Below are 23,043 nucleotides of genomic sequence, written 5' to 3' on the forward strand. Positions count from 1 at the left end.
TTATAAGGCTAACAGGGACTGAATTTTAAAATTTGTAACTTCAGTAAATGTAATATTAATTCTTAGACAAAGAAAATCTAAATAATCGTTTGTGCACCAAAAACACAAAAATATTTAAAACTACATTTAAGAGAATGAAATTTTTGAATTTTTAATTTGAAATACTTTCAAACTTACAGAACAGCTACAAAAATAATATAAAACCCTTACACCAAACTCTTACATAACACTATCCCCTAGATTACCAAACCTATACCCTCATGGGCATGCTGGGAGCATATATGTCTGGCCCAAACTGTCTGGTGTGGCTGAAGAGCTTACTGTCCCAGAACTTGCCTTTCATGGGAGAGCAGTCAAGTCATTTGGTCTGGGGCAAGAGATTGCTGCTGTAGAACAAACAGTGCAGTGCCCAGGACTATGGGGAAACTGTTTTATTGGGAAGGAGAGACATTCCCAACCATACAAAGGGGAATTCCAGTGTCACATGTGTATGCCTAAGACAAAAGTGTAAAAACGATCAGGGAGGCCCCTACACATTGGTATAGAGCTATTCTCTATATTCATTGTATGGATAAACCCTGAAGGAGAGCACTCACACAGGTATTTTCTTTTTTTCCTTTACCCCTACTCTCTTTGTTCCTTGCATTCAAATGAACTCTGTCATGACATTAGCCAGATAGAAGTTTAAGGAATAGGCACATCAGAATCTAAAGGAATAGGCACATCAGAACCTTAATTCCAGCAAAGAAGTTTATCAATTAATGAAAAACAAAGAGCAAAAGCAGATAATCATTATAAGTAATTAAATATCATTTTAAAATATTTTAACACAAAATTTGCACACATGTATTTGTCTTTTTTTTTTTAGATGTAGGCTTGAGGTCTTTGCTTTAATTAGTAGTTCAACAGATTCACATTTTCCATACACAAAAATGCCATATATAAAATTACCAGTTTTATTTCTTTAAAGTGGTCCAAGAATATTAAGATGCTAGCAAATCAACTGGAATACCGAATCTATCAGCTGACATTCTTTATCTCAGCTGTTCACAGTTTTTGCTTATACCCCTTCCTGGTGATTCACCTTTATCTACTCTTTCCACAGTTTTCAATATGTTTTTCATAGAAACAAAGGTAGAGGGCCTACTATATTTAGATATAGTAGAAGGCCTACCATATCTAGACACATATCTATAGTACACACACACAATCATGGCATATTATAAATGTGCATTCTGTAGAATTCTAATGACATGTCACTTATTTCTGTCCCATTATCAATATCATAAATGAGCTATTTATAATTTAATTTGTCTAAGTTTCTTTCAGCCCATTTAAGTTTTTGACATGTTCAGCAAATCTGCAAGAACCAAAAATAAAAATAAAAGGCATCTGCTCAGAGCCAGACAAGCTCCTGAAGAGCATGGGAGGGGGCAGCTGCTCAACCATAAAACACACCAGGCACAGAAGTGGACATGGGTTTATTGGTCTTATGGACAAGAGAAATTTTCTGGTTATGGCCAGCCAGGCAATTAGTGCTCTGCAGAAATGCACAGAAATGCACAAGGCAATATATGATTTCAGAACAAAGACATTCCATATAGATGAAGACATCAGGTCTCTAGTATAATCATTAACGGGGACTTAACACTTGATGTTACTAAGGTTAGTATTTAAGACTAAGATACAATCAACATATTTTTTTCATATGTAATTACATTCTTCTGCCTCTGGGGAGATTGTTTTCGTGACCTTTGTCCTTGGCTAACACAGGTTTGTTATAGGCTTTTAAGAGGGGGCCTGGGCCCTGAGCCACCACAAGCCACCCTCCTGTAACAGGGCGCATTGCCTATAGGACAAGCATTGCATCCATATACCACAACAACAATATAAAAGACAACAGAATGGTAATAATCCAACAGATGGGGCAGATAATCCTATAAAGAAATGCTGCCAAGGCTGGATAAAGGAATTAAACCAAGTAGAAAGGGGGTAAGTAGATAATTGGTCAACACTGTATATGTTCTCTTGCATATGATTTAAAGCTTGTGAAATATTATGTGAATGATCAGGATTGTGTACACAACATTGTATGTTTATAAGGGCACAGGTTCCACCTCGTGCCACAGTTGATATGTCTTAGGCCATTCTATTTTGTAAGACTACTTTCTGTAATTGAGTGGTCTTGTCGTTTAACAATGGTATTGCCAATTTAGATACATTTAGTGCCTGAGGTATATGGTTAACTAAGGCTGCAATATGATTTTCAGTAACCATCACAGCTCCCCCTGGGACAAGAATAGCTAAAAGTTCAAATCACCAGGGGATAGGCTTCATTCAATATCTAGATTTAACCATTTCCCAATTGCTAGGAGTGTTTGGCAAAGAATCATATAATGTGACAGGGACATACAGCTGTCACTATGTGAAGCATCCTGTCCAATTGTAAGGTAAATAGGTCCATCCCTATTGTCCACAGGTCCATAGGTCCACATCCACCCCACGGGAGAGGCATATGCTCCGTGTCTGTTGGAGATGCTTTGTCATTGAAATGGTTATGATTTTATAGCTTAACACTAAAATTACACATTTCTGAGGGTAAACAACCCATATTGCAGTTCCCATTAAGATGTTCCATACAGACAAGGATGATATGATCTAAAGTTACTGCTTCCACTGTCGGCCATCTTATTCCATCATGAACAACACAGCCTAATTTAAGATGGGGCTTATTTACTTCTTGCTTCATGAGGGAAAAGATTAAGCCTGAATCTTATGATGAGAGGGGAGTTGGATTCAGTCTTAAAAGAGAAAGTTTCACTCCAAATTTGTTAGTGTGTCAAATTCTTCCACATCAACAGGCATTATGCATAGTTCAATTAAAAGGAGCTATGGTCCAGGGAAGGCTGGTCGCAACTAAAGATGGCAAGTCCATGCAAATCCAACATTGGGTTCAATTGTGGGCATGGGTTACCACTGAAGCCCACCATAAAAAGATGTTTGCTAGAATGTTATGGGCAAAAAGAAAAATGTTTATGGGAAACAACAAGGGGTAAATTTTATTAATCTAGCAATATACATGCAAGAGTTCAATTGGCTGATAGTAAGGTATGAGGCAGAGGGACATTGTGGGGTGGTTTTAAATACCAAATATTCTTTCCCTGTAAATCTTGAGAGTCCTCTACTATGACATCAGTTATTAGTCTAGGCATAAGATGGATCTACATAGTTATATATAAGTTTCCTATGGGAATAGGAGACCTCACATTGGTGATTTTAACAGATATTTTTCTGTATAAATTGTAGTCTTATTACAATATTTTTGGTGACTCCTATTCACTGTGGGCTTAAGAGTCCCAACTAATGTGGCTACATAGGTCAGCACCAAGGCCAAAGGACCTCATTCCCCACCCCCCTCCCCATATGTATGGTCTGAAGCATAGGCAACAATAGATTATTTATCATTCCCCTTTTTAAACTGTAAAATGGCTGGCTCTTTAATTTGTATTCTCAGCACCTGCATCAGCATTTCAATAGGAGCTGAAGCTGCAGCTCCAGACACAGCATTTAGGTATATTAGAGCCTGATAAAGCCTTTTAGTCCATTGTTGTAAGGATTTCTTAACACCTTTCAACTGTTCCTTTAAGAGCCCACTCATTCTTTCTATAAGGCCTGCACCTGTGGGGTTATAGGGTAAATGAAAAGTCCACAATACGTCATAGTCCATTGCCCATACTTGGATAATTTGTCCAGTGAAAGGTTTCCTGCTCACTGTATATTTGTGTACGTATTCCATAGAGAGCACTTACCCTTTCCAGACTGCATATGGTGGATCACTGATTAGCATTCCCCATTGGAAAAGCTAACTGAAGTCCTGTGGCAGTATCTACTGCAGTGAATGCATATCTTGCCCCTTCTGAGAGTGGAAGGGGGCCAATGTAATCCACTAGCCCCTGGGTCACTGGAGTCTGTGATCAGCCGATATATCCCATCTAGTGGGGTAGTTGGCATGGTTGTTGCAGGGAGCACAATGGGCACTCCTGTCTGAAGTCTATAAGTTTTGGCATGTGATGGGTAGCTGCAACTGCTGGGTTAAATGTCATAAGGTTTTATACCCTCAGTGTCCGGTCTTTCAATGAAGTTACTCAGCTGTTTCTCAAGTTCCAGTAGTGTGACTCAGGACTTGAAAGAGGATATCTGCCTCAACTTTCCAGGGTAGCATATTAGGAGTATGGGTGGGGACATGATAGATAGTTGCTTTTTGTCACTGGCAGCATCCCAGATGTCTTCCCACAGCTCTTTTCCCATAGGGGGCAACCAATGACTGTCCACTGTTCTTGTTTCCAGATTGCCATCCAGATTGTGAAGCTTTTGCAAATAGGCCTTCCCATGTGAAGACAAAAGTCAGCCTTCTCTATGGGACTACTAAAGAAACATCAGTTAAATCTAAAACAAAGTGATAACAACATAATTCAGTGCTAATTCCTTCTAGTAAAGAGGCTATGTTTGGAATCACTGCATACGAAGGTAGCATTACTTTATCCTCTGCCCCCAACCCTCTTCCTTTTCCTCCTCTTTATCATCAGATGAAGAATCTATGAGATTCCAAGCTTTTGAGTCCCATCCTGGATTAGTTAGTGTTCTCTGGGTAATTACTCAGGGTAATTTTCTACCACAGACTTAAGCATATATGCAGGCTAATGTTTTAATTGATCATCCATATGATGCAAGTGCTTGGTTAAAGCATCTTTCCTGTCCACCTGAGCAACCCATGTGTCTTTTTCTAATTTTAATTCTTCCCCTAGATCACAGCCTGTTGTTTTCTGCCTCTGTGACCATATGTAAGGTTCCTAAAAAAGGCAAGACCATAGCTGCCACTACTTGGCATTCTCTTTTCCTTTTGCTAAGATTTAGTTGTCTTGCTCTCTGCTGCAAAACAGTTTGTAACCCCACTGGAGTTTTCTGGGCATTCCGATATGGTCAGGAGGGCAGTCCCTATTCATCCAGCACGACAGCCACCCCTCCATACATGGATGATATAGACCAATTTGGAATTTTCCTCACAGATTCTCCCTTCCCCTGACCCATGCCTACTGCTACCAGTGATGTTTCAATCTCCTGGCTGGCTCGCCAATTGTTCAGGCCCAGACCAAACTCCTACAGAGCAAAGGAAGGGATAGATGCTATAGCGTAAAATATACCAGGCACAGAAGTGAACATGGGTCTATTGGGACTTATAATCAGAAGGAATTTTCTGGTGATGTCCAGCTGGATGTTTAGCACTCTGTGAAAATGCACAGAAATGCACAAAGTAATATACGATTTCAGAACAAAGACATTCCATATAGTATGAGGGCATCAGGTCTCTACTATAATCATTAAAGGGACCTAAGAACTGATGTTTACAAAGGTTAGTGTTTAAGACTAAGATACAGTCAATCATTTTTTACATCCTTAATTACATTCTTCCCCTTCTGAGGAAATTGCTTACATTCTTGACCTTTGTTATTGGCTAAAGCAGGTTTGTTATGGGCTTTTGGGAGGAGGTCCTCGCATAGGGCTACCACAGCATCACATGAGTTTAAGCTTCCCTATTTTTTTCAGAGGGTGCATGGTCTGGGAATTGAACACAGGTCTCTCTCATGGAAGGTGAGCATTCTACCACTGAACCACCCATACACACTAAGTTTTACTATTTTTGAATGATATTATAATGGGCAAAGTTAAATATCATATATATATATTCAGTGACATCCTGGAATTGGCTCATACAGGCTTACAAAAATTTATTCTTTTTGGGGGGGGGGGGGTGAGGGTGGGGTATGGTCCAGGAATAGAACCCAGGTCTCCCACATGGAGTCACCCATGCATCCTAAGAGTCGATTTTTAAATTTCAGGAAGCTTGAAAGCCAATTTTCAACCACAATCAATATTAAAATTTAAATTATATAAACTTATACTTAAATTAAATTAAAAGTAAAAGTTGAAAGTATTCAAAATTCATGTTCCTAAATATATTAATGCATTTTACTATTTTTGTATGTTTCTGAGGTTATTTAATTTATTTGTAAGATGGAAATATTCCAATATGGTATCCTACTGAGTATTTCTTCCCAACCTCATGTTCAGTTATGTTGGGTTTGTAGCTTGAAATCAGCCCTGGTGGGAGTATTTACACCATGGAAATCAGCAAATGCAACAAATCAGGTCTGGAGATTTTTTTTTTTTTAATTTAAAAGGGATGGTTGTGGGCAGAAGAGCCAACTGTTAAATATTTACCAGCATACCACCATGTGTAAGGCAATTTGCAAAAATACATAGTACAAATATATTTTGACTTGTCCTTAATGTATAGAAGGTAATTTTTAGACATTGAACCTTCAAAATCTTCCTGTAGGTCATTTTTAAATGTTTTACCCTATTGTAGTCTAGAAGAAAGAAAATACTTTGGCAGCCTCAACAAGAAATCAATAATATACCCTGCCTTCCAGTCCAGACTTGAACCATTAAATTACATTCCATTAATTGTAAAAAAAAATAACTGTCAGCATTTATCGTCAATCATTGTAAGAGAGACTGAATGACTTCATGTTCTAGTCTATATACATTAAAGTAACTTTTACAAATAGAATTGAGAAACTTCCTTCAAGAATACATACCAAAATGAACATGATATAAAATGTAGGAAAAATAGTCACTCCTCAATACTAGCCAGCCTCACATTTGTGTACCAGTCACTTTCATTCCATAGAAGAATGTCGGATTTACCTGCTGAGATCTTGATTTTTACTAGGCTGACTAGAGTAATGGATGGGAAATTTTGCCTATAAATTCTCAATTGGTTTATACAAGAGAGATCAGAGCTATACTTGGGAGAAAAATAATAAGAAAACAAACATGAAGAAAAGTAAGATCTGGAAGAAAGTGTGCTTACGTGGTAGGCTAGATTTTTGAGACACACAAGGAAAAGAAATTCGAGCCATAGCTGCCCTATATATATATGTATTTATTAAGTAATAATACATGTATTGATTATTATGCACCAGGTATAGTCCTAAATGGTTTACATGTATGAATTCAATTTAATTCTCACAACAATCCCATGAGAGAGTAACACAATTTTAACAACCCCATGTGATAGTAATATAATCTTAGCATCCTCCACTTTACACAAGAGAAAACTCTGGAACACAGAAGATAAGTGTGTAAAATCAATTTGCTAAAACATGTGGCAGAGTTGAAATGCAAACCCAGACAATGTGGTTTAAGCTTATTCATTTAACCATTATATTGTAGACATTTTACTTACAAAATACACTTTACAGCCATTGCAAAACATCAGAAAACACCAACAAAGACATTTTACTTCTCAAAACTTTTTAATTAAGATTTGTGGTTTTAGCAAATCGAACATTAGCATGTTAGAATTGGCCTCAATGTAGCCCAGTTTTGTTGCGATTAAACAAATTAAAACAATCTGAAAACCAACAGCCAGTCACTATGACATTCAAAGAAAATTAAATACAGAATGAATCTTCTACTTAATGTGCTGTGGCTAAAAGCTGAAAATTCAGCAAAAAAAATCTATTCCAATATGCAGTTTTAAAAATTCATAGGTATGTGATTTTGTATATTAAAAACCTTTATAAATGGTATAATACTCTTTTTTTTGTAATGAAAATTATATAATAAATACCCTATAGGCTGGATAAGACCATGGAAAAATAAATTTAAAGATTATTTTGCACTAGGTAAAAGCTTCTCATAAAAAAAATGAAGTCTAACTTTTCTACATATATACCACCATTGGGAAAACATCCACATAAGTTGTGTCTAACCAAAAATCCAGTCTTAGACCTGCAATCAAAGGTTTTTCTCCTGGAAACATTTAGATTTAATGAAGTGGATACTCAAGTACCACCAGCATAGTCCCAGGAAAAGTTCCCATGGAAAGTAAGAGATTAATCAATGCCTGGGCTCAGAAAATAAGCAAAACAAGAGAATCTGAGATTGGAATCTTTACCTTGTACATTTCACCCTCCCCACTCCAAAATCCATCTAATCTCTGTTTATCGAAAGGAATGGTGTTTCATCAAATCTGATACTGTTAATTGTAAGATGCACCAATGTTTCATTTACAGTTAATAAAGAAAACAAACCTGCCAATTAAACCATGGTACAAATCTTTCTTATCACTTAGAATGTTTATTTCATACATGAAAAAAATTGTATAGAAATGCACATATAGTACTTTTCATATATCACTCTTTTGTTATAAAAAAAGGGAACTAGAATTAAAATAAATTGGTTATGGTATTTCAAAATTTCTTCAGATACTCTTTTACATCACATCCAACTCTGAATCATTTGACTCAGATAGCTGATAGCCATATTTTCCCACAAAATATCACCCTCTGTTCCATTCAGAGCGAGGCCCTTAGAAACTAGATACCCCAATATTGTCTTTGGGTTTTTCATCCATGCCCCTAACATTCTGTAAGTTTTGATGCTGCTATTTTGCTGGTCTTAACCAATATAGACAAGGGAAAGTTTCAGGTAAAAATTAAGATGCACAACCCTTCCTCTTAAGATCCTCAGACAGTTTAAAATATCAAGGTTGCAGTTGTCCCCTCATGCAGCCAGAGACAATAGCTGCAGAGTCAGAGTCCATTTTAAGATTCCATCAATTTTAAGACACAATCCAACTTCAGGAAAGTCAAAAATGTGGAAAGTGTGTAGCTTAAAATCAGTAAAATTAAGCATCTGGGTTGCTCTGAGTTATCCTGCACAAACCAAGTGAGTAGTTTTGACACAATTCATTAGTCATTAGAGTGAAACAACTGCTGATTAATTTGATCTATGTGACCTTTCCTTTCATAAGAATACTAGCCTTCCTCCCTTCAAATGTCACTATGTTGGAGTGCACTTTGTAAACCCTCTCCTCTTCTCTCAATAAAGAAATCAATTTTTTATACCAAATACTAAAAATTATTATAAAATACTGTCCAATTTAAATTTGAAGAGTCCAGGTCCGCAATCCCTTCTCTAAGACTTAGGACAGATGTGTTTCAGAATTAATAATTATTTTTTATTCTAATAAGGTAATATGGTACATGTACCATATCCCATGGTACCACCATGAGTCTAGGGCAATACCCTGTTATCAAGTTAATATTTCTAGAGTGAAATGCATGAATAATCCTACTAATTGTGATAAATAAAGACCATAAATGGCCTCACTTAAATTCAAGTTGGATTTTGTCATTAAATTACATCAAAAAGGTCCATTCAACATCAAGTGAGTTACACAAATCTTTTGGGTTTTAAATCTAAAGGAATACAGAATTGCATGCATGAGGTTGTAGACATACATTAGGCATAAAGTATCTAGTTTTTGCATAGAGCTTTTGTGGCTTGCTGGAAGCTGAGTGTAGTTTTAGAGGTATGAATAAAGTGGCAGTTTTTCTCATTTCTCAAGTAATCTCACCACATTTAAAGAAATGGACTACATCCATGCATAATGTTGGCTATGTTGCTCTGAAAAATCTCCTCCTACGTAATCTTCTTCCTCCACAAATTTCCCCATCTCGGTAAATGGGATCACAAGTCACCCAATTGCTCAAGCCAAAATTCTTACCTTTGATTCCTTTCCCAGTCTTCCTCAGATGAAAACCTTACCAACTCTACTTCCGAAATACACCCTGATGGGGAATACTTGTTATAGGGTCTCTACCTTCCACTCTCTTCATCTTCACAGCTATAACCTTAATCCAAGACACATCATGTCTTCTCTGGATCAAAACAACTTCTAAGCGGTCTCCTGTTTCTACCCTTACCCTCCTGCAGCTATTCTCCACACAGCTACCAGAGTGATCTTTAAATCATAAATCAGATCATTTTATTCCCCTGCTTAAAACCCCCCAAATCTTTCCATGACCAAGAAGATTTTCCATGACTTGGGCCTCCCCTCCTCCCACTCTCCCTTTAACTTACTGTACTTTATTTAGCCTCATCAGCTTTCTTTCTGTTCTGCAAATAAGCAAGCTCTTTCCTGCCTTAGAGTCTTCTGCATTTGCAGCTTCCTCTGCATGGCTCTGTCCTATTATGCTTTAGTTGTCAGCTCGGATGTCACTCAGCTCAGCCAGGACTTCCCTGGCCCCCCAATCTTTGGTGGATATAACCCCCAATCACTCCACATATGACCCGGGTTGAATTTCTTCAAAGAACTCATTATCTGAAGTTATCTTGGACAATCATTTATTTACTTATTTATTGTCTGTTTCTGCCTATTATTAGAACGTAAGCTCCAAACAAGCAAGGACTGTCCACCTTTTATATCTGCATCACCCAGACCATTGTCTGGCTTATAACACATTCATTAAATATGTTTTGAATGAATGAATGAAATCCAATTAATTGATAGTTTTCCATGTTAATTCTATCATTGCAGTCATTCAAATTAGCAGTATTCCTGGTTCAGAATGACTGCAACCATTGTGAAAACCAAGGAATAAAAAAAATATTTAGCACTTCAAAAAAATTAGGGTAGACTGTGGACATTTCAGAGACTGATGATATGTCCATAAGAATACAGCAGGGGGATTTTTTTTCTTGAATTTGTATTTTTGGCTATCTAAATCACTACTATATGTGTGTAACTTGCATCATTTACTGAATGCGTTCCATGAACCATGGTTGCTATAAGACTTTATATAGCTTACCCAATTTAATCCTTTCATCATCTCTGAGAAGATTAAGTGACTTGCCCAATGTTTTGCAGCTAAAATGCAGTGCCACGGGGATTGAATCTCTGATTTCCTCTGAGTCCAAACCTGAGGTAGTGAGTATAATAACTCAATTTATATTGGAATAACTTTAACCTTCTTTGATGATTCAGCACAATTAGGAAAATATTGTTATTCTATAATGCAATTAAAAAATAGCTACTGAGTTCTCTGTGTTTTGCAGAATATTGGTATAGAAGATTTTACTGTATCGTTACACTGGCAATATTATCTTCTCTAGAAGTTGGGGGCCTCCAGGTTTACCTCTGGTTGTGCTGAAAGAAGACATATATAAACTTAGAAAATACACTGTTGTAAAGCATTCATTTAGGTAAAGAGACCAAACATTTACCTTCTCTTATGTCCTTGACTTCAAGGGGGATATGTTTTTAGTAAACAATTTTTATGTTTTGGTATAATATTTGTAAGAATATTAAGCCTGCCACCTTACAGTAAAGAAAATCCTGATTATGTACTAGGACAAGATAATTTTTAATATAATCTGATTGAAACTTGTAAGAATAGAATGTATTGTAGTCAATTTGGAAATAGCAAGTTTCCCAACCTTACTATTGACCTGAATTGACCAACAGGGTGACAAAAATGAAAACCTCTAGCTGTCTCATGGGCTATTCATGTCTTTTTAAAGACTCTCTTGCTACAATGGGCTAAGGAACATTTTCTTTGGCTTATTTCCTCATTTCTTCATTACGTTGTGATAAGTGTAAGTTTCCTCAAAAATGACACTCACACACAAAAATAGTATCATAAATAAAAAAGTTGCTGTGAGGTTTTATTTTCAATACTTCTTAATGCTGACTCTATTTAATGAAATTTCCCTTATACATCTATAAGGGCTCTTTCAGCCATAACTACCCCTGTTAATATTAACAGCTAAAGTCTGAGGTGTGGCTGTAAATGACTTTTCACACGCCAAAAGTATTTGATTTTTTTAAAGTGTAAAATCCTTCTTTAATCCTGGCTTTGCACAATGCTTACAGTCATTCTAAAAAGCAACTTACAAAAAGCCATTTCAAAAAATATTACTCTATGTATTTTTTTATTTTTTAAAGTTTATTCCAACATAACTATGCTTACAGAAGTACAATTACTAGTTAATAGGAAGCAACTTAAATTTAACTGATGCTACACTGCTTGAACCAAAAATTTGGTACATGGCTTAAGGTTAAAAAAAAAGGATTTGAAATTAGGTTTATTTTCATCTATTACAAGTATATAAGAGATTCTTTTCTCCCTCAAATGCTGCTATGGCAGATTGCAAGAGTCATGAGAAATTCACTTTTGATTTGCTTCAGAAAAAAAACACACTTTAGACTGTAAAAGTTTTAAAAATTGTTGCAGTAAAATATTGTCAAAATGTTTCAATGTCAGATTACAAAGTTCAATAACTAACGGATGTGTTTGGGGGAAGGGAATGGGTAGCCTAAGTGCACCTAGCGTATTTTTTAAATAAAGAATTTATTTAAAATGATCAATAAACCAGTACATGCTAATTATAGAAAATGTAGGAATGCAAAACAGTTATTTGGGACATTTCGATGTCTCTCTTTTCATATTTCTCTAAGGAATCTTCTAATGCTAAAAGAATAATGGTTAATTTTCCGAAGACACAAAAGAAAACAATCTGAACAATCCAGTTATAAAGCACATAATCACTAAAAAATTATTGCAGCAATGGTCATAACCATAAGAGAAAAAAATCCACACCTGAAAATATACTAACCTTAACTAAAATGTGTGTATTAATCTTATGATACAATGATTACATCACTCCCCACATATGACTTCAGCGGCATGCAGAAAAGTTGACTAGATCTTTGTTTTTTCCCTCTTTCAATCTCCTTCAAGCCCACCACACAGTGGAAGGAACACAGCCTTTGCAAAAGGCATAGAACAGGGAGGGTAGTTTGGTGGGGCTTACCCTGAGGCTTACTATTGACTCACAGGGGGAGGGCTGGAATTTTAACCAGCACATCCCATGCTCTAGGTTAAGTTTTTCACCAGCATATCAAGAAATAAGTGGCAGCCCAACTCCTAAGGTTCCTCCAGAGTTTGAAAGTACCACGCACATGGCTCCTTGCATGTAATCTTCACAATAAACCTGTTTGGTAGGTTTGTTACAGTCCTTACATTGCAGATAAAGATACCAAATGTCAAACAGACAGTCAGTCAGTGGGGGGCAAGAGTTTGAACTAAAGGCCTTTTCACTGCAGGCTTTTTCTCCTTACTGTGCTTTCTAAACACTGGAGAACTGAGAGTTTTATAAAGAGGGTTAAAGAGGGCCCATGAAAAGATTCTCAGTCATTTATGAATAAGTAATGAAATAAATAAATGTGTCTCTATTATATCTTTATACCTATACATATGGAGAATAAACATATATAATGATGTCCTAGTGGTTTGGGTAGGAAATACCAATTTTTGAGAGAAAAGATGTAGAAAATGTAAACAGAAAGATTAAAAGAGAGAGGGATTAATTCCATGATTGCACATTCAGAAAAACAGGTTTTTCCCTGTTAATTTCCTTACTTGAAATCACTTCTCTGCAAATATTTAAATCATCCTTTATTCACATTAAGGGAAAATAATTGCTTTTCATTTCAATTTATTTTTTCTTCAAGTTAGGCTGGGTTTTTTTGCTTAATATTACAGATTCATGCTTCACTGATGCTATTAACTAAAAAAACCCACAAATTTTGTTTAAGTTAATGGAAGGAGGGACTGGAAGGATTAAAAACTAGAAGTTTATCCTCGGACTGCTGGGATTCAAATCCCAGGTTAACCAACTCTGCTTCAACATTCTCTCCCATAAACGAGAGCATCCAGATACAGCATTTAAAGGCATCTGATAAACATGAAATTGTAGCCCTTATATCAACATAACATGCAGAAGCGATCATTTGAATGCCTTTAGATTACAAAGCTGCTTCAGTTGTACACAGTTCATACTAAGTCTGCATTGGATTGTTGAATCAGTTTTCCAGTGAGTAAAATATCGACTGCCAATCTCCTTAAATCTTTGAATAATAAGAACTTCTTAAAATTAAACAATGCTCTTATGGGTGCAAAGACCTAACATCTCTTGATCTTAAATCCACACTCCAAACCACTCAGGAATCACTTCATTTAGTCTTTTTGAAGTGTCAAACCAGCATAACACACTTTAATAATATCCCTTATGATAAATCATAAAAAACATTTACTCATAAATAGACAACACAGAAGTAGGATAAGCATTTTCTTTTATGTGAACCATAAAGCATGGGTATTTTGAAAGTCTGAGGAAAATAATCAGTGTTACAGGTCAAGTATTTTGCCTCTAAATAATCACTGGTTTAGAAAGAGTTATATTAAGGGTGATATATTTGAATAATTAATGTCTGGGATACCAAGAGTAAACATTGTATTGTCCAAAGTAGCAACCCGAAAGCAACAGCCAGCAATTAGCAATTCAGGATTCCTCAGAGGGCTCTTTGCTTACTTATAATGACTACTGATCCTTGCCTGAAAGTGTCCAAATCTGCAGTAGATAGGGCTTATCAGTTTAGAATGTATATGGCACAGATTCCACTTCTAGAACCTGTGGAATGAGGGTGGGATTTTGGTTTGCCATTTGTTCTGATGATTTTGTTTTATATGCAGCTAGAATTGTGTCATGTAACTAAGCTGACTTTCATTTACTAATTGAGTTTTGTAGCATGTACATGTGTTCTTTGTGCTACATTATTAACTTAACCCTAAACAAAGTTGGGTTTATCCTTAATCAAGTAGTCAGTGGCAAAGAGTAATTAGGTACCTAAAGGAATTTTGGAGATCATAGGTATTACTACCAACCATTATATAATACCTAGATAGATAGATAGATAGATACACAGGTATATGTATATATATATATATCATTTACTAATATCTAGAAAAGGGCCTAGATGATTGCTTAATAAATATTTGTGGACTAACTGAGGGAAGAAATGAATAAAGCAGTCTTGATGTTAGTGACTGAAAATAAAAAACAATGACTCAAGGTTGAGGTGGAAAGGGAGAAAAAATTATGTAATTATTAGATTAGCATTATCAATGTGGTATCAAAATGTATAGGGAATTAAATATCCAACTAATTCAACATGCATTTATTGTTCACTTCATATTTTAGTTCACTGTTTCCCACACTTGAATCACTTGTTTACTCTTCACCATTTGCCGTATTTAGGCAAATGGTGAAAATAGAAAAATAGAAAAAAACATTTTTCTTTAAATGAAGCTCAAATCAGGCACACCTTTTTAAAATATGCCCTAATCTACATAATATTTCCTGTCAATTCATGAGTTTTATGCTCTATAAGTGTCTCTCAAACTTTGATGTGCACAAATGTCACTTGGGGATAGAGCTAAAATGCAGTTCTGTTGAAGTGGATGTGGCTGGGCCCATTTCTGCATTTCTCACAAACTGCCAGATGAGGCTGAGAGCCACACTTTCAATAGGAAGCCATAGATATTGTTTTTATTCTAATGTACATTTAAATACTCAATGAGCACTGTCTTAAAATTCATCTTCATATTACCAAAAATCATCTTATATACCCTGCCAGTGGTAAATATGTTATAACAGTGACACTGAGTTAGGAGTTGAAAAATATTAAAAATGTCTTTTGCTTTCAGGGAGCTCACTATCAAGAAGGAAGATATTTAAGAAACCAATGTAACATGTGTGGTGGGCTAATCTAAAACTGTATAGAAAATATGAGAAAACCCCAAGAAGTACAAAGGCCAAGGAGGATATATGTCTCTGAGTTCTCAGAAGGGCCCAGAACGAAGGTTGTCTCCCATGTGCTCTCATGGTTATAAAGCTGTGCCTGGCACAGAGCACTCCAGGAACAGTCTCGCAAGGGGAAGGAAGACAGGTGTCATCTTGGTTTGTCCACCCCCAGTTAGGAAGAACGCCAGCTTTTTTTTGTAATTTGGCTAGACCAGTTCTGGGCCCACTTTTCTAATCCATCTATCTGGAGGGATGCCTTTATCCTAATTTACACAGACACCACTGGTAGCTGACCATTTCCTTTGAACGAAAAGACATTCTGCCCTTATTTAGAGCTACATACCATGAGTTCTGAGCATGATTTCTTGACAAATGGGTTTCAATTTCCTTCTCCTTTCCTAACTTTCTCACTCACTATTATAAAATAAGGGGCTGGATACAGTAGATGCCAGTCAAGAATTTATTTCAATATCCAAAAAACATTTACTGGCTATTACTTGTAAACCAAGTACTGAATAGGTGGAGGTGAGGAGAAAGAGCATGAAGATGACAGATACTGCAAGTGAGGGGAAGGTCTGAAGCATACAGTGGCTTCTCTTCCATATTTTTTCTATTTACTCTCTTTGTTAGGCAGAATAATAGCTGCCAAACATGTCCACATTCTACTCCCCAGAACTGTGGATGTTAGGTTACATGACAAAGAGGAATTAACGCTAGAGAGGAAATTAGGGTTGCTAACTATATTAGCTAGGGTTCTCTAGAGAAACAGAATCAGCAGGAGATACGCATAGACACAACATTTTTAAAGGGTCTCATGTAACCATGGGAATCCAGAGTCCAAAATCCATATAGCAGATTGTAAAGCTGACGACTCCGATGAAGGGCCTGGATGAACTCCAGAAGAGAGGCTCGCCGACCAAAGCAGGAAGAAAGACTGTCCCTTCTGAATCCTCCTTAAAAACCTTCCAGTGATTAGACTGAGCATCACTCATTGCCGAAGACACTCCCCTTGGCTGATTACAAATGGAATCAGCTGTGGATGCAGCTGATGTGATCATGATCTAATTCTATGAAATGTCCTCATTGCAACAGACTTGCCCAACCAGACAAACCGGCACCACCACCTGGCCAAGTTGACACATGAACTTGACCATGACACTAATGCACTGATTTTAAAATAAGGAGATTAGCCTAGGTTATCCGGATGGGCAGAATGTAATCAGAAGTGTCTTTAAAAGTGGAAAAAAGAGGTGGAAGGGGAGGCCAGAATGTTGCCATTTGAGGATGCTCTAATTTAAGGAAGATCATTGCTGGAAGAAAGAGGTGAAGGCTCTCTTCTACAGCCTTCAGAAAGGACCATAATCCTACCAACATCCTGATTTCAGTCCAGTGAGACCTGCATTGAACTTCTAATCCACAGAACTATAAGATAATAAACGTGCACTGGTAGTCATTTGTTACAGCAGTGATAGGAAATTAACACCCTTTCTCTTTCTTGACCTCTGTTTTGCCTCTTTTTGTTTCCAGGATGCTACTCTTTCCTAAATCTAATTCATCCTCTTACTATTCCTTCGCAATCTCCTTTGCTAGCTCCTCTTTATTATCTCTAAAAACTGGTTGTATAGTTACTTCTCCTTTCTCTTAGGAATCATAAATTTGATGAACATGGCCCAGATTCAACTTGTAGATATCTCTTCTTTAGCCTACACAGTGTTTTTCACATGGCACATGTATCCTCTAGTTTCCCAAAATTCACACTCCTTCATATTATATTCTACCTGGCTTTCTTCCCTGATTTATATTATTTGCTCTGTCCTTAAAGACTTTGAATATGGAATCTCTCTCTGAAAACAAAAACGTGTAATGAGGTGTTAAGATGTTACATTAAAAAGGGTTCTTGGGTCTAATAAGTCAAATCGAAAAAGTCTATGGAGGTCATTACATGCCAGGACCTAACAGCCTTGATTATTCTAATAATCATAGCTGTATATGTATGGCATATAGCTGTATACAGCATGCAGCATTTCCCAAATGTAAGCCTCCATGGAGATATAACTATCTTATAGGTCTGGTGTTCTAAGAACATACTTGAAGATATATTGTTTGATATACTCTTTTTGTCTGTTTCCATTACAACTATCATCCATATCCTGGGGACTTCACAAAGTTATAAATATAATAGATCAAACACTTTTAAAGCATTTACTAAATGTAAAGTACGTTCTAACATGAGCTAACAGACAACCCCAGTAATAGGCTCTATTATTGCCATTTTACAGGTGGAGAAACTGAGGGCTAGAAAGACTGTGATGTGCCAGTGCATGCAGCTAGAAAGTTACAAAGCTGGGATGTGAACGTAAGTCATCTGGTTCCAGGGTCTGTGTGCTGAACCACCACAAATAACTAGCACTCACCCAGCACTTGAGCTGGAGGTATGGGCCCAATATAGGAAAACACTTTCAGCCAGAAAGATCTAGAAGTATAAGCCATCTCAGATCATATTGAATTCACTGCCCCTGCAGATGTTAGAGAAGACAGGGAGGGGCTTCTTAATGGGAGTTCTATGGGAGACACAAGCATGGAGGGCATTTAATGCAATCATAAGGTCCTTCCAAATAAAAGATTCTATATAAGGAGAGGAACCTATTCCAGATGGGAAGATAACAAGAGCAAAGGTAATGCATGTTGTCTGTAAGTAGACAATATGCATTGTCTATTTTAACCAATGGCTGGTGAAAGCTCATGGAGAATAGCTGCAAGTAATGCCACTATCTGGAATCACAATCTGGAGGCCTGGAAGGTCAGCAAAATAGGGGTTGGTCTTTATTCTTTGACTGATGAGCCCTGAAAGCAATAAAAAATGTTTATGCAGAGGAAGGAAATTAATCAGACTACACTCTTTCTTTATTTACTTAAACCCCTCAGGTCTCTCTTTTGTATCATCTCTTCCTCCCCTTTCCCACTAGGTGGCACCAGAACCCAAAATCAGGACTCACTAAAAGGCTGTCTCACTACTCTAAGCCTTTATGGTTGCATGACTTGTATAAAGATAGTTGATATGATGAGAAATTATTTTTGAAGTTTTTTTATTATCTATTTCTATTTTTGCCTCTTCATTCGCCTTGGGGTACTTTTCCAGAAGTCATGATTTCCAGCTTAACTGACTGCGGTGTTCCAAAGAAGAACTCCTGGGGTGGGCGCCAATTTAGAGATGTGTTGTAGACCAACAAAAGAAACAAAGTATCCTGCAGAAAATGCTACTGACCAGATGGAAGTTGATAATAGCAGAATTTATTTGAACTTTGATAACTTCAATAAAGGGAGAACTATGTGTCTAGTCCACAAGATAGGGTGCATTTTCAGGTGGCTTGTTAAATTGCTTAACTAAAGAATATGAAACGGAGTGAAAATCTGAGCTAACTTATTACCTAATTCTTCTGGAAAAAAAAATGTGAGAGCCCAGCACTTTCTGTCTCTTCCTTCCTTTCTGAAAGCCTGTCACAATGCAAACTGGTTAAGACTGAAGAGGGCTTCCTCCTTTAAATTTACACTGCAAGGACCGCTCTCCTTTAAATATGTCTTAATTGAATTTTGCTTTCTTAGAGTCATGGTTCTGGATTTATTTTTATTGTTAAAGGATGGGAGGGAAGAAGCCTCTCGATTTGTTGAAAATTTAGTACTATCACAAACCTACATAAAAAGCAATCATTTCTGGTCACTTGTAAATATGTATATAGTGACAAAGTACCCCTATATAATGCTTTCTGCTTTAAACATCAAAACCTAGTTCATTTTATTCAAAGCTTCAAAAAGCAAATGGCTTATCACCCAAATCACAGGTAAGTGGACACATGGCACTAAATCTCTCCAAACTGAAATTTGATGAAGTCCTAAGTTAGTTACAAAGGGGGTACTGTTTAAAAGTAAATAGGCTTTTGTTTAAATACTATAGTTTCAATTTTCCCCTTGTTCTAGAGAAAAGAAAAAAAATGCACTCAACTTTTTACTTGAAATTTTTGTTTTGGTTTTTCTAAACCTGCGTTTTCGACAAAGGGCAGTACCAGAGAAGAGCTACTATAGCTCTATAGGTTTATGGATGTGGATAAATAATTTATGGGCTGAAGTAATTAGCTAGAAGATCTTTAATCATTCATTTATGTGAGTCATCTCAAGTATTTGAGCCCACCCACAAAATATTGCACTAATTCTTAGTATATATGCTTTGTTGAAGTGGAGATTGATATATGATGAGAATCACCACTTAAAATTTTCAAAATATGGGACTGAGTCTGTTTGGTCTCCTCTTTGTTAAAGATAAGTGAAATTTCTTTTCCTTATTTCATCTAATAAAAAAAAGCTGCATAAATTCCATCTGTATGTTGAACCAAAAAGTCAAACTTCTTGGTTAGAGAGGCTTGCTTTGCATTTCCTTTAGGGACTTTTTCTGGTGGGGAGGAGGGGGAACACCTCATTATTAAAATATCTGGTGAACAATTAAAGTTCTTTCAGAAGACTTAAGGGGAAAAATAAAGGTCTTTAACATCATGCTAAGTTTCGCTATTTACGGCTGTGTTCTTCAATGTGGTGTTTTCCAATACAATTTTACTACAGGCTCTAAATTATACTTTCACAGGAAAGGTCTGTCTTTAAACTTTTAGGTCAGAATTGTTCAGATCTTTTCACACTGAATCAATCAGGTTTAAAGCTGGCAAAATCCTTGGCAGCCTTGTAAATCTTTCAAAAGATGTTATCCAATTACCCTTCATGGGCCACAGGATTCCATACCACACCATGACTATTTCCTTCTCTATGAGGAATTAAGTGCTCATGAGGGGTTAGAAACCAATGAAGTTGAAAAATAAGGTTCTGCATTTTTTCCTACAGCTCACACGGCATAGATATATCTGAGCTACTAAAATATTGTGAGTTCTTCCACAGACATTCTGACCTAAAGTGCTCTGGCATCATGGAAGCTTTAGTTGTCTTAAATTAGCAACAACAACAAGTTATTATAATCATAACAGAATGGTTCCTATTACACAATCTTATTTGGGGCCCATGTTAAAAATTTAGCATAAAGTTATGTCCCAAATGGTAAGCCAAGAGATATCACTATTGCGCCTAGTTTCTCAAACAAAATTTTAGGTGCATTCAATAAATGCATGTAGGATTGAAAAAGAAAATAAAAAGACAAATATACTTCTTTGGTTTTGGTTCTGATCTGCTAAAAAATGGGCTTATTTTCCATTTAAAAACAAGTATTAATCTCTGTTCTTTCTCCTCTAGTCTGCCTATATAGAATACTAATAAAAGGCTAAAGAGACATTCAATTTATTTAAGAGCCTATTTCATGCCACTTGGTTTCAAGGGGAAAAATAATCATGGGCAGACTCATTTTGAAATAATTTTTCAAGGAAAAATGTGAACATGGATAAAGCTTCCTTTACTGCAGTTAGAAAAGAGCTGCTCTCCTTTGTAATGTAAAGAGCGGAGTGGAGGTTATGGGATCCCAGTTGCACCTTTGACCTCAAGGCCTCTAGAGTCATTCACTTGTCATGACCTGTGACCTTTAGCAAATCACGACCCTGACTATCTGTTTCACTTGATTTTTACTACCTACAACAAAAGGTCTTTTTCCTTCTGGAATACATAAGCAGAAGTCATATAAATGTTTGAAAATAATTTGTCAGCCAACACTAAGGCAAAGAAAAATAGTATGAAAAAAATCACAAAGCATGAAAGAAAATGCTCTAACATTTAAAGTTTCCTCCAGTGAAGTGGATAGATTTCAGGGGACTACAGTGTTAACACTTAGCCACATGTTCACTTTTTAAAATCTTTCTTGGCTTTATAATGTGATGTAGCCAGAGGTAGGGAAGATTAATGCTTCTGTAAATTGTGCTTCTGGTTCTTTGCACGCCCATCATTAAAAATTGCAGGATTGCCTCTGTGGCTGTACGCTCATCAACACTTCCTCTAAGCCGCTATCTAGACTGCTTTTATCTCCAGAGAAATACAATTCCTCCTATCAGGATTGTGAGTGAAAGACTAGAATGTATAAACACTGGAAGTAAAATGTAGTGTAGGAGCAAACTCAAGTAAATATTGAAGAAGCCAGGTAGCATATTTTTTTAAATGTATAGGAAAGCCCTCTGGATTGAATATTCAATTACCTATATTGTAAGTTCCAAATCTCATATGGTATATTTAATAATATTAGGAATGTGTTTAGTGCACATGGTTGATTGGTAGCAATCAAATGATTTGTGTTTTCACAAGATTTCTAATATTCTATTTTGTTTCCTTGTTTGTTTAAACAAATAATAGGAAGAAAAGCTTGAAGATCTAGATTAATGAAAGGGTCTAGAAAATTCAACGTGACAAGGAATGAACAATACTTTTCACCAAGAAGTGAACAGATACAGTTTCTTGAATTGTAATTCTCTACGATTTGTCTACTCATGGTCTATTTTATAGTTATTGCCCAGCCAATATAGAGATTTTTATTTCTGTTTTCATACATCAAGAAAGAAGTGTATTAATATTTACTTTAGGGGAAGTTTTTATTTTCAGCTATTTCCACTGGCTTTTTGGCATTCTTTCACACAATTCACCAAGTTTTTCTTCTGCCAGTTTTCTCTTCCTCTGAGCTTCAAAAGAAGTGTTTGATACTTTGAAAATAAACTGAAAATTGGCATATTGATGAAGGTAGCTCTAGATGGGCCAATATACCTGATTCAATCAGAGGGAAAATGAAAAGTTTGCCAAATGCTCATAAACAAGTTTAGTTAAAATCCTTGCAACAAAGTTTTTCAGTATTTGTAATTCATTTTAAGGATAGAAGAAAACGAAACTTTTTTTGTTTGCCAAAGTATATCTGCAGTCCATGTTTGATGTCCAGAAAAACAGGATTAGACAAAAAGATATCCAAATGTTAAATATTCTCCTTCCTGAGTTAGAGCTATAACAAAATGAATGGGCTGAAACTGATACTGAAAAGAATGTAAGGGATTGCCTCTGCCATTTGAATGTGCTTCTTCCTAATTTTCATATTTATTACATTTATTTCATATTTGTTACTGTAAAACCAAAAACTTCCTGTAGCATTTGGATCTCTCCTAAGCCTTCAAATTAAAACTCTCAGAATTTAGTTCTCATTACCTTTCCACTGGAATATGTATGACTTCCTATAGAGTTAGGCTTCAATAAAGCTAAATCACAAGGGAATTTGGGGAACTTTGTTACATTTTTAACCTGAAAATGTTTCCAATTCTAAAAGTTGAATCAATAAAAAATAAATGGATTCTTCATTTCACAGAAATTAATTAATGGTTCTTAATATCATGGAACTCTATAAAACATGTCATTTGACTGAGATAATTAAATGATGCGTATTATCCATATTTTAATTTTTTCCCTTATATTAAACCAATTGGATAATGGTATTAATTATATTCTCCTTCCTTATGGAGGATGGGGTCCAGA

The 23,043-nt window shown here is 36.2% G+C and overlaps 1 long non-coding RNA gene across 1 annotated transcript in view; it reads left to right on the top strand.

The window, feature by feature from the left end:
- LOC143679473 (uncharacterized) overlaps positions 1-22,775 on the top strand; it is a 53,536-nt gene extending 30,761 nt beyond the window's left edge. The window contains exons 3-4 of the long non-coding RNA XR_013173791.1: positions 17,838-17,914; positions 21,886-22,775. This is a non-coding gene — a long non-coding RNA (uncharacterized LOC143679473). The remainder of the gene's footprint in view (positions 1-17,837; positions 17,915-21,885) is intronic.
- Positions 22,776-23,043: the final 268 nt, after the last annotated feature.

Source organism: Tamandua tetradactyla, chromosome 4 (assembly GCF_023851605.1).
Source record: "Tamandua tetradactyla isolate mTamTet1 chromosome 4, mTamTet1.pri, whole genome shotgun sequence".
Taxonomy (NCBI): Eukaryota; Metazoa; Chordata; class Mammalia; order Pilosa; family Myrmecophagidae; genus Tamandua; species Tamandua tetradactyla.